The sequence below is a fragment of the Pogoniulus pusillus genome, chromosome 8, assembly GCF_015220805.1.
Source record: "Pogoniulus pusillus isolate bPogPus1 chromosome 8, bPogPus1.pri, whole genome shotgun sequence".
Lineage (NCBI taxonomy): Eukaryota > Metazoa > Chordata > Aves > Piciformes > Lybiidae > Pogoniulus > Pogoniulus pusillus.
This window is the reverse complement of record NC_087271.1, coordinates 16,005,394-16,017,650: the sequence shown is the minus strand read 5'-3', so window position 1 is coordinate 16,017,650 and position 12,257 is coordinate 16,005,394. Positions and strand designations below refer to the sequence as shown.

The 12,257-nt window shown below is 46.4% G+C and overlaps 1 long non-coding RNA gene across 1 annotated transcript; it reads right to left on the bottom strand.

The window, feature by feature from the left end:
* Positions 1 to 317: 317 nt before the first annotated feature.
* LOC135177860 (uncharacterized) lies at positions 318 to 3,312 on the bottom strand. Its single transcript, XR_010303203.1, has 3 exons — positions 3,237 to 3,312; positions 2,933 to 3,097; positions 318 to 909 (listed from the first exon to the last, which is right to left on the bottom strand). It is a non-coding gene; the product is annotated as an uncharacterized LOC135177860 (long non-coding RNA).
* Between the last annotated feature and the right edge of the window lie 8,945 nt (positions 3,313 to 12,257).

Here is a 12,257-nt window from a genome sequence, read left to right as displayed (position 1 = left end):
AAGAAAGTTACTTTTAAAGCTCCCAGAAGCAAAGTATTGAAGAACTGAAAACTTGGTTGCACCTATACATCATCTGCAGTGGAGGAATGAAAGAGGAATAGGATCGTTCCTAAGACTTGTCTCTTCTCCACACATCTCACTCCCTCAGTGCAGAAACACTCAGGGTTCAGTTTGGAGTAAGATATAAAAGGGCTCTATCGCAGTATCACAGTATCACCAGGGTTGGAAGAGACCTCACAGATCATCAAGTCCAACCCTTTAACCACAGAGCTCAAGGCTGGACCATGGCACCAAGTGCCACGTCCAATCCGTCTATCTTCCCATTTGGCCTGATTTCAGCTGGGATAGAACTGATTTCCTTCCTAGCAGCTGGTACAGTGCTGTTTTTTGAACTCGGAGTGAGACGAGTGCTGATAATGCACTGACCTTTGCAGCTGGGTTTAGATTAAGTCAAGGATATTTCAGCTTCTTTTGCTCTGCCAGCAAGAAGACTGGAGGGGTCCACGAAGGTGGGAGGAACACAGCCAGGACAGCTGACCCAACGTGGCCAGAGGAATATTCCATACTATAAGATGTCATGTCTAGCGTATAAACCAGGAGGACTTGGCCAAGAGGGGTGGATTGCTGCTAGGGGCTGTCCTAGCACTTTTCAGTGGACGGAGCAATTGAGCTGTGCACCACTTGTCCTTCTTGGCCTTCATTTCTCTCTCTTTTGGTTATCTTCCTTTATATATCAATTACTGGGGATTATATATCAGCTTTTCTTCTCTCATCCTCTGTGTTTTACTTGGTTTTAATTCTCCTCCCAGAGTTGGGTAGCAGTGAGTGGCTGAGTGGTACTTGGCTGCCAATACCAATGACTGTTCAGCTGTTGTATTCTAGCAGATGCATAGATGAACACCACCACCACTTGGCCATGGAACAGAGTAAAAAGAGTTTATTGTGAGCAAACCTTGATAAGACGGAAAAAAAAAGGTAATGTTCATTGTAATAATTCTGCTTCTTGACACTCATTACTGAAACTTTCATTTTTAGGGTAGAAATTTTCTCTACGTTGTCATTCCTCTGGTAGGATTTCTGCCTCTTTCCTTTTGAAAAAGCTCCTTACAAATTCTCCTTAATCAGTTTTGGGAGGATAAGTATGATGGCTTCATCCAGTGATTAAGGAAGGAGTTGTTACAAAAATTGGGAGAAAACTATAATAAATTAAATACCTTCAGGAAACTGATCTGTCTTGGCTGATACTTATTAGCTAGCCATAAACTGCTAGATACAGACAATTCTTTTGAACTAGTTCAGCTGACACAGATGCTGATGATATGGATTCAGTATATCTACGCTCAAGTACCTCTTCAAAGCAGCCAAAAAGATAGCCACAACAACTCCATGCAGTGCACCAGGCTTGGAGCAGTGTGGCTGGAAAGCTGTCTGGCAGAAGGGTACCTGGGGATTCTAATTACCAAGCAGCTGAAGATGAGCCAGCAGTGTGTCCAGGTGGCCAAGAGAGCAAATGGCATCCTGGCTAGGATCAAAAATTCTGTGTCCAGGAGGAGCAGGATGGTAATTGTCCCCTTGTACTCAGCTCGGGTGAGGACACACCTCAAGTATTGTGTTCAGTTTTGAGCACCTGAATGCAAGAGAGATGTGGAAGTGCTGGAGCAACTGCAGAGGAGGGCAACGAAGCTGGGGAAGGGCCTAGAGAATAAATGATAAGGAGCAACTGAAAGAGCTGGGGATGGTTAGTGTGAAACACAGGAGGCTGAGGACAGACCTCATGGCTCTCTACAGCTACCTGAAGGGAAGTACTGGTCTCTTCTCACACATTATTAGTGATAGATCAAGGGGAATGGCCTCAAGCTGTGACTGGGTAGGTTTAGACTGGACGTGAGGAAATGATGAGGGTTTGTTGTTTTTTGTGGTTTCCCTCCTCCCCCCTCACAGAGGGAGTGGTCAAACACTGGAACAGGCTGCACAGGGAGGTGCTCGAGTCAGCAACCCTGGATGTGGTGCTTGGGGTGACCTTTGTAGTGTAGCGTCAGTGGTTGGACTTGATGACCCTAGGAGTCTTTTCCAACTTGAATGTTTCTGCAATTCAGCTCAGCACACACTGTTAACAAGCTCAAGCAACTGAAAACTTGCCAACCTTTGCACTATATGAAATCACTATTTAACCAGTTTCGTCAATCCCATATTGTTCCACCCATACTAAATGGCTATTAAGTACTAGCAGGAGAGAAACAGATCTCAATCAAGATACTTGCATACTACAGTGCAGAACATTAAAATCACATGTTAATAGAAATTATGTCTTGAGGGGAAACTTTGATTAGTTTACTGTAAACAAGGAAACAACAAAACCCAAGCAAGACAAAAAACGGTCACATAATAACAGTTGGCCCTATCACTGTGTTGTAACCTCTTTAAAATGAAAAGTGTCTAAAAACTTGGAAATTCTAAGGCACCAACCCAACCAAACCACACTTCAATTCTTCCCTGCTTTTTGTTTCACTCTCCTGTATTTAAATTGCACTGGAATGTGACATTTTCCAAGTGTTCCATTTCCATTTCTCTTGCATGATTGCAGAAAACCCGAATCACAACAAACTCCACTGCTTATCTCCAGCTCCAGAAGAGATACGGAGCACGTCTAGAGTGGGAGGCCCCAGGTTCAGGGGATTCAGCAGGAGCTAGATCATTTATGCTACTCTTCTTCCTATGGGCTTGTTTAACACTGCTCTGAAACTTCGGCTGCACACCAGTGAACACATCCTCCCAGCCTCCAAGAAGCCTGGTTTTAACACTCCTGTGCAATCTTCCCTGGCTTGCTTTTGCCATTTGTAGTATCACTAAGAAACCAAACGTGAGACTGGTGATCTTCATTCAGCATGTGGCTTCCCCAGACATGATCTCATATAACTTGTGCATCACTTACCTTCAGCCCATTCCTTCCCATGCAAATACCTGTGAAATCAGGTTGAACTGGAAGGTAGAGCAACAATAGCTGCATCTGAGCAGATTTTTACAGCAAGCACACAAAGAGCTGCAGTGACCTCTAATGGCAGTTTGCCAAGCCTCTGGATCCCCAGAACCTGTAATGCTAAGCAGAGTGCATTGTATATTTGCTATGAAGAGAACGAGTCACACCTAGCACTGGCTGGAAGGTCTCACAGCACTTTACAACACTGGGACGTAATTGACTACTGGACACAGAGGCAGAAGGATATGATGTGACTCACCTAAGATCAAGCACCTGGTCTGGAAAAGCCACCAAGGATACCGTTCAGGGCTTCTCTATCTCAATCCCAGGCTTTCTGCAAGTGAACCTGATAAAACACACTGGATTAAATACCAATACAGCAAATTCTGTCTTAAATCCAAGTTCTGCTCTACCCTTTCTTGGCAGTTCCAAAGCAATCATCTTCATTTCTGAATAAAATGAAGACTTTGAGCCAGTGCTTGGTGTTGGTTAGTGTCTGTGGAAAGGCAGAGTCTTAATCAGGGAACAGAAACCCCAACCCCCTTTACTTTTGATGTGAATTAGTCTAGAAGTGACTTTGGCCTGTTCCTGAGCTTATAAGACAACAAGGGGGTTGGATTCATTTGCCCCAGCAATACAGAGTATAATTAGTAGCTCTGTGGTCTTGACTTTTGTGGTGGGTTAGGAACTTCTCCCCCCACTACAGAAATTTACCAGAGCAGCTCAGAGAGTTTGGCAGTAAGATGAAGCTCTGTTTACAGCATGGCAAAATTTACAAGCATATATACACAATATATTTACAGGTATTGACAATTACATACAAATGAGAAATACAGAAATCCAAACTACCTCCTGGACAAGGAAAACTGCCCAAAAGGGACTCAAAGCTCTTTCTCCCTTGACTTTCCCAGACAAACAAAACAATCAGCAAAGCTTATGTTGTTATGTGTTAGCCAAGGAGAGATATTAGAGCAGAATGAAGAAGCAGTGAATAGATCCAGAGTCCCAGACCAGAGTGGGAGAAATTGTTTACTTTTTGACCTTTTTATCCCTGTCAGTCAACTTTGATTGATTGATAAAGACTGATTGAATAATAAACGTAATTGTTTTATTTTTACAACCAGCAATCTAATTTATCTCATTAAGATATTCCAGTTAGCCTCAAACCAGCACAACTTTTTAATGTGCTTATCCTTGCAATTCAGTTGGTTTTGGGGCATCTGTGACATTCCCCAGCTTAGAGGTGGAATTCTCAGGCAACTACTCACACTCAAAGCCAAACTCTGTGGTCAACAATATGGCTACAAGTCACTCTGGGTGCAGTTTGAATTCCAGTTGCTACAGACTGGCAAGGAAACAGCAAGAAGCTGAGGCAAAAACCTGGTTTATTTTCAGTCTGGCCCTCCACTGCACCTGGCTCCAGCCATGTGGTGTGGGAAATGCCAATGTGTACATTGCACACAGAAAAGCCAGAGGCACCAGGAAGCTACTATGCTGTTATGGATGGCCAAAATTGGCCTAACCATGTCCTGGCTTGTCCAGACATGTTTCCTGCTCGCCTTCACTCCTGTTGTTGGGGGAAGCAAGGGCGGGAAAGGAAGACAAAAGCTTAGTGCCTTAAGTCTCCTTCTCTCCATCCAAATAGGGTACCCACATGAGTTTATGCACTTGTTTGTGTACCCCCTAAAAGGGTAAAAGCAAGCCCTGACTTCAATATGGTACATTTTGGCAAACTGCCATTCTGATTGGCAGATCTGTAGCCAAAGAACCATTAGTCTTGGACTACACTGATAAAAAAGATGAGCAAAGTCAATGTGTTTCTGCCATTGCTTCTGCCTTATTATGCTTCTGCATCATTGCTCTCTGCTGTTGTAGCTGGCCATGTTCTGCCTGTTACATGATAACATGCCCTGGTACTTTGGGTTTGTACACCTGAAAACTGCCTCATCTCAGTTTAGAAAATTAGCATTAAATGCCTTCATGTGATAGGCTCACTTAGCCAGCGCGACATCGCACCCATCTGCACATCCACAAGACATCCTGCCTGCACCTCTGCAAACCTCTGTGCCAAGTCTGGAGTCCAAGAGGAACCAGGAGTAGGTCAGAGAACATCTGCCTCTCTCCCAACACTTTGTTAGAGCCTGGGAAGATCTAGACGGCTATCAAGACACCAACAGAACTCCCTGCAAGTGTTTCAGTACTGTCTGGAAACTGTATTTAGCCCCAGGGAGTCTGGAGATATTAACTTTGTGAGTAAATATTCAAAAGCCTCTTTGCAATACTCTAATTGAATTCAAGTGCCTTCTGCCTTAAGCAGAGAGGAGCTCTCGAGTGTTGTGGAGGCAGCGAATTAATGTGGCCAAGTCAGGAATTACAAAAATAGAGTTATTTTATTTTCCTGAAAACCCCACCCTCAAACTATATACAGAACTAGTTTAGGTTTATTTACAGGCTCAGTTTGATTGGGAAAAATCTTCACAGGGTGCTATGGGCAAATTGAGAGATTTAGGAAGTCAGAAGATGGAAGAGGCTAAGCTACAAATACAGCTTTACCCCACTAAAAATTAGGCTGAGCAGAGAATTAAGGGAACAGCAGGCTTTACTCATGGAGGCAAGATAGGAACTTGGAGATGATCCTTGCTCGATTTCTTTGTGGCTGGGCTGCCTCTTGATGCTGCAGGCAATACTTAGTCGTGGATCCAATAGCAGAAGTCTAAGGTGGATGGAAAAACTGCCAGACTCTGACATGTCTCAAGTGCTTCTTCCACGAGTGGGATGATTGTGGAATGATGCTGCCTCAGCAGCAGCAGGGGAGAGCCAAACTATTAACATCTTCCTAGCCGTGACAGCAACCAGGAAGTCAGCTGCTGTATGATCCAAGAGTAGCTGGGTCTGGGTGCTGCTGGCAGCTTTCTCATATGGACCCCAGGACTTGCCAAGCTTGCACATTTGCACAGAATGGCGCAAAAGTGGGGGAGAACTGTCCAAAAGCAGGGACGGTCCAAACCAGAAACTCTATCATGGCAGGAACTTTTTCAAGGTGGGAACCTGTGCAGATGACACCAAGCTAGGAGCAGGTGTTGATCTGTTGGAAGGTAGGAGAGCCCTGCAGAGGGACCTGGACAGGCTGGATGGGTGGGCAGAGGCCAATGGGATGAGATTTAACAAGGCCAAGTGCAGGGTTCTGCACTTCGGCCACAATAACGCCAAGCAGCGCTATAGGCTGGGGACTGAGTGGCTGGAGAGCAGCCAGGAGGAAAGGGACCTGGGGGTACTGATAGATAGTAAGCTGAAGATGAGCCAGCAGTGTGCCCAGGTGGCCAAGAGAGCCAATGGCATCCTGGCCTGCATCAAGAACAGTGTGGCCAGTAGGACAAGGGAGGTTATTCTTCCCCTGTACTCAGCACTGGTCAGGCCACACCTTGAGTACTGTGTCCAGTTCTGGGCCCCTCAATTCAAGAAAGATGTTGAGGTACTGGAACATGTCCAGAGAAGGGCAACGAAGCTGGTGAGGGGCCTGGAACACAAATCCTATGAGGAGAGGTTGAGGGAACTGGGCCTGTTTAGCCTGGAGAAGAGGAGGCTCAGGGGTGATCTTATTACTGTCTACAACTACCTGAAGGGACATTGTAGCCAGGTGGGGGTTGGCCTCTTCTCCCAGGTAACCAGCAATAGAACAAGGGGACACAGTCTCAAGTTGTGCCAGGGTAGGTATAGGCTGGATGTTAGGAAGAAGTTCTTCACAGAGAGAGTGATTTCCCATTGGAATGGGCTGCCCAGGGAGGTGGTGGAGGCACCGTCCCTGGGGGTCTTCAAGAAAAGACTGGATGAGGCACTCAGTGACATGGTCTAGTTGACTGGCTAGGGCTGGGTGATAGGTTGGACTCGATGATCTTGGAGGTCTCTTCCAACCTGGTTGATTCTATGATTCTATGATTCTATGATTCTGTCCTGTTGGGATCCATGTCAAGGCAGGAACCTTGTGCCCTTTTCCCTTGCTCTATTTATGCTTTTCTAGACAAAGTGTCCATTTGCCATCTTATACTGGGTGTGAGGAACACAGCCAGCCACCAGCCCAATTCCCAGCACAGGCTCGCACACAGGTCAGTATGCATGTGGAGAGTGGCACCTTTTGCTGCTCCTCCCTTCAAGCCTGTGGGGGGAAGGAAAGAGGGGAAAGCAGTTTTTCACACCTTATCCTCCCCATTCAAACTCTTGGAGATGAAGAGGGTGGGTGGGGAAGGAAGGAATCTGGAATACTCTACAACATTGAGTCCCTCTAGTGTACAAGTGGTATAATTGACTGCGAGAGCCTCTTTCCATTTCTAACGGTTTAATGTTTATTATATTATGGGTAGCTATTTCTTAAGTGTTCTAGATCCTCTATTCTCATCTGCATAATGGTTTTCATGACCGTGCAAAGAACCCAGTATTAAAAGTGATCACCTGTGGTGAGAGTCCTGAATATAAAAAATTAACAATTTTTTTTTAATAAATTCCTCCACACATTTGCCATCATACCTGCACCACCTGATCTGAGCATGCCAGGTCTGTAAAGACTCTGGCCTCTCAGCAAACACAAAGTAATAAGACTTAGCTTAACATACAAGAAAGGAAATTTCACAAGAGTAGCATGACTTACCTAAAGAGGGAGCTGAGCAGCTGCAGCCAAGACAACCACCATGACTCAAGCAACATGCAGTAATTTGTTGAGCCACAGCAAATGAGGGTGTTTAATCCAAATCCCAAAAAATTTCCTGTAGTCTCAAAAGAGGCTCAGTGCAGAACTTAACACTTTCCCAGAACCTCAACTGTTAAGCCTACGTTCCCCTCTCTCACTTGGTAATGGCAAACAACACACAGGTGTACCCTTTTATCAGGAAAACAGTGATTGCCTAATTGATTCACCATGGGAGTTTTGAAAGTACCACTCATTTGAGCAGCTTCTGAAAGCATTAAACCTGTACTAGTGCAGATTAGCAGAAGATTTACAATCACAGAACTTGGAAAGGATCATTTTTAGAATTGAACATCTCAATAAAGATAAATTCTTAGCTGCACATAACTAACTCCATGGTTGCTCACTGCAGGGATTCTTGGATTTCAGAATTAAGCATACTGCAGGCCGTGGTTTGCAGGACTGGATGGGGCCTCAACTGCTGTGTAAGGCAAGTCCTATGCAAAACAAAACTTCCCTGTCATAGCATTTTCCATTGCATCAAAGTACTTTTGCAGTCTTTTGAAAGAGAAATATAGAAGGGCTTCACACAACTGAGAATTCCTGTTCCACCTTGCAGCATAAAGCTGTTCTGGCACAGGTAATCAGCAGAAAGAAAGCAAGCCTGAGATTCTGGTGGCACTTGAAGCCCTAATGCTCATTCCATAACATATGCACATCTAAGCAGAGATTATGAGTCTGAGCTCCCTGTCAAGCACTTAAGAGAACTGTGATTTATTTCAGGCAGGAGTCAGACACTTTCATCACAACACAAAGCTCTGTGAGGCCATGTCTGGTGCTGTGAATTGTCTGGTGCCAGCATTTAGAGCATGCTGTCAAGTGGCATGCTACACCTCATCATTTGTGTGTGCTCCTCAGTGTTTGCAGGAACTCAGCATCTAAGAACTCCCAGTGAAATTCAGCCCTACTGCAGAACTTGTCTGCCCTGGCTGTGAGACAGTTCCCTGGTCAAAGGTAAATTTTAGCCAATGTGTTCTCAACCAAAATCTGAACCTGCAAGTTTCCACAGATCCTAACAGCATCCATGCATACTACTCTCCAGTTTGCCCCAGCCCAGCAAAAGGGTGTAGAGTGCAATCTGGTTTGAACCAGTCCTCAGCCTGCCAAGAAGGGGCAGGAATACTGACAGTAACATTCTGCAGACAACACCAGAACATGCTTTAGTTAAAGACTCAGTCTGACTTGGACCATGGGCAAAGCTAATGTGTCTTGCAACAAACTGTTGACTGGAGCAGTAGGTAGTGAGTGATTCACAGGACAGAGTGGAATTGGTAGAATAAATCTCTGTGCCTGAGCATGGCACAAGATAATCCCGATGCTATAATGTGGACTCCAGAAGGGAAGCAGTGTTCAAAGGAGGTTAACCAAAACCGCGGCCCTAGCCCTGCCAGACCCGGGAAAAGAAATCCGAATTCTGCGTGAATGATTAAAGAGGGCCAGGCTAAGGGAATTCTGGTGCAAGGACACGGCCGGGAGTCGCCGAGCAGCGGCCCCTTCCCGGCCTGTGAGGTGCCCCGGCCAGAGGGTGGCCTCTGCCTGCTAAGTTGTGCGGCCCGGGCTTGGGCGGTGGCCGCAGCCTGGCAGCAGGGGACCCCGCGGTGCTCAGCCTCACGGCATGGGAGGGCTTCCGTAACTGAGAGAGCTGCTGAGAGGCTGAGCCGCGTCAGGCTGTTACAGTGTGAAACCTGCGTAGTGCAACAGCAGGGTTCAGAATTAAGAAGTGGAGAAGGGTTTAACCCAACCTCCTGTTTCACTGGTCCCGAGGAGAGGAAATTCCTGACTATTCACAGAACCACAGAAACATCCAGGTTGGAAAAGCCCCTCAGGATCACCAAGTCCTGCTTAGAACCCTACTCTACAAGATTCACCTTAAACCGTAGCCCTAAACACCGCATCCAAACGACCCTTGAACACATCCAGGGTTGGTGACTCCATCACCTCCCTGGGCAGCTCATTCCAGTGCCTGACCACTCTCTCCATAAAAAAAACTTGTTCCTAATGTCTAATCTAAACCTCCCCAGTCTAAATCTCCCCAGTCTCAGCTTGAGGCCATTCCCCATTGTTCTGTCTCACATTACCTGTGAGAAGAGACCAGCACCAACCTCTTCACAATCTCCTTTCAGGTAGTTCTAGACAGCAATGAGGTCTGCCCTCAGCCTCCTGTTTCACACTAACCATCCCCAGCATTCTCAGTCGCTCCTTGTAAGATTTTTTCTCTAGGCACTTCACACCTTCGTTGCCCTTCTCTGGACCTGCTCCAGTACCTCCACATCTCTCTTGTATTGCAGTGCCAAAAACTGAACACAACACTCGAGGTGTGGCCTCACCAAAGCCAAGTCCAAAGGGACAATCACCTCCCTGCTTCTGCTGGCCACAGCATTTTTAATACAAGCCAAGATGCTGTTGGCCTTCTTGGCCGCCTGGGCACACTGCTGGCTCATATTTAGCTCCTGTCTGTTACAATCCCTAGATTTCTTTCTGCCAGCAGCTCTCCAGCCAATACTACACACTGCCCCAAGCCTGTAGTATTGCTTGGGGTTGTTGTGACCCAAGTGCAGGAGCTGGCATTTGGCCTTGTTGAAACTCATCCCATTATGTTGGCCTATTGATGTAAGCCTATCCAAGTCCCTCTAAAGAGCCTCTCTACCCTCATTCAAATCAACTCATTGCTGTCTACAGCTACCTGAAGAGGGGCTGTAGCCAGGTGAGGGTCAGCCTCTTCTCTCAGGCCAACCAGGAACAGAACAAGGGGACACAGTCTCAAGTTGTGCTGGGGGAGGTACAGGCTGGATGTTAGGAGAAAGTTCTTCACAGAGAGTGACTGCCATTGGAATGGGCTGCCCAGGGAGGTGGTGGAGTTGCAGTCCCTGGAAGTGTTCAAAAAAAGATGGGATGAGACACTCAATGCCATGGTCTAGATTGATTGGATAGGGCTGGGTGCTAGGTTGGACTGGATGATCTTGGAGGTCTCTTCCAATCTGGTTGATTCTATGAACTCTGCCACCTAACATGGTGTCATCTCCAAACTTACTGCTGACACTCTATATGCCTAAATCAAGGTTGTCAATAGACCTGAGCTAGGGAAAGAACTGCATGCTACCCCTTGGCCAGGTGGAGAAAATGTGTTTATAGAGGGGTCACCCAGAGTGATAGAAGGTAAAAGGGTTACAGGGTGAATCCTACACAGATTGACATACTTTATTGTGAGGGTGGTGAGACACTGGAACAGGTTGCTGAGGGAGACTGTGGATGCTCCCTCTCTGGAGGTGTTCTTGGCTAGGTTGGATGAAGCCTTGAGTGAGCCTTGTTATGTGTTCATAATAAGTGCTTGTCTTGATCAGTTCTTTTTTGTGATCAATTCTAATTGATATGTATTTATAATAAGTGCTTGTCTGGTGTCTTTGTCGCGGATGAGGTTTCTCAGTGCCCATGCCGATTTGGCGGAGGGGAGAAATTAATTACTGTGAGAGGATATTTATAAAAAATAAGTATTTATTAACTTCCAGTATTTCAACTCTCACCACCCCCAACCACTGGACTTTAATATTACAGGGTTCTTTACACTGTTATGCAGACATTCTAGGATATATATATATATATATATATATATATATATATATAACTTATTAATAACTAGCAAACATTCAAACATTCAAACTATCAACAGAGAGAGTTTCCCCGCGGCTCAATGCCGCCTGAGGTCTTGTACTGTTTGCCCAGCAAAGCTGAGCTGAAAACTGCTCTCTGCTTTATGGCAGAGGTAATAGAAATTACAGAGGCATCTACTCACAATTCTTATCAATTATTAATCGCCCTCCGGGGCTGCGCCAGCCTATTGCAAGTGTCCAGTTCTTCAGGATCTCTGCCTGTGGACTTCTAGGCTGGAATCCTCTGGCGTCAGGGGAAATGGCAGGCTCTGCTCCTTACTGCTGCTGGGTTCTGCTGGCTGCTCTCTCCAGGGGTACACAGGCAGGATCTCCAGGTGCAGAGGCAGGATTCCGTGCAGTCTGAGCACGGGTCCAGGCTTGCTCCTCAGGCCGATCGAACGCAGACAAGTGGGTCTGCTCCCAGCAACCCATGGCAATGTGCACACCAGGCACTCATACAAAGGCAGGCAAGCAAGCACATGGCAGAGCTGCAAGTAATGTGGGGAAGGCCTTGCACGTGAGCCTGTGCACCCCCATTTATCAACTGTGGGCTGAGAGTCAATGGTCTCATTGGCCACTGGAATGAACCAATCAGGTTGGCAGTCAGCCCAACCCTACCACACTGGGTAAAACCCACAGGCCTGGACTCCAGGTATGGAATCATGTGGGCCCAGCACCAGGCAGGCCCGAGCTGGGTGTGTGGGGACTTACACAATCAGGTGTCCCTTTGTTCTCGTTTACCCCTAGTGCAGGCAGAGACATGTCCAGGCAGAGCAGGCACAAATAAGCCTGCTTTCTGCCTACAGGCTCTCCACAACAGTCTTCCCACCTGCCTTCTGCACCAGACAGCCTGTTCAGAGTTCATCTTGAGGGATGAACACTGCAATAGCCTCAC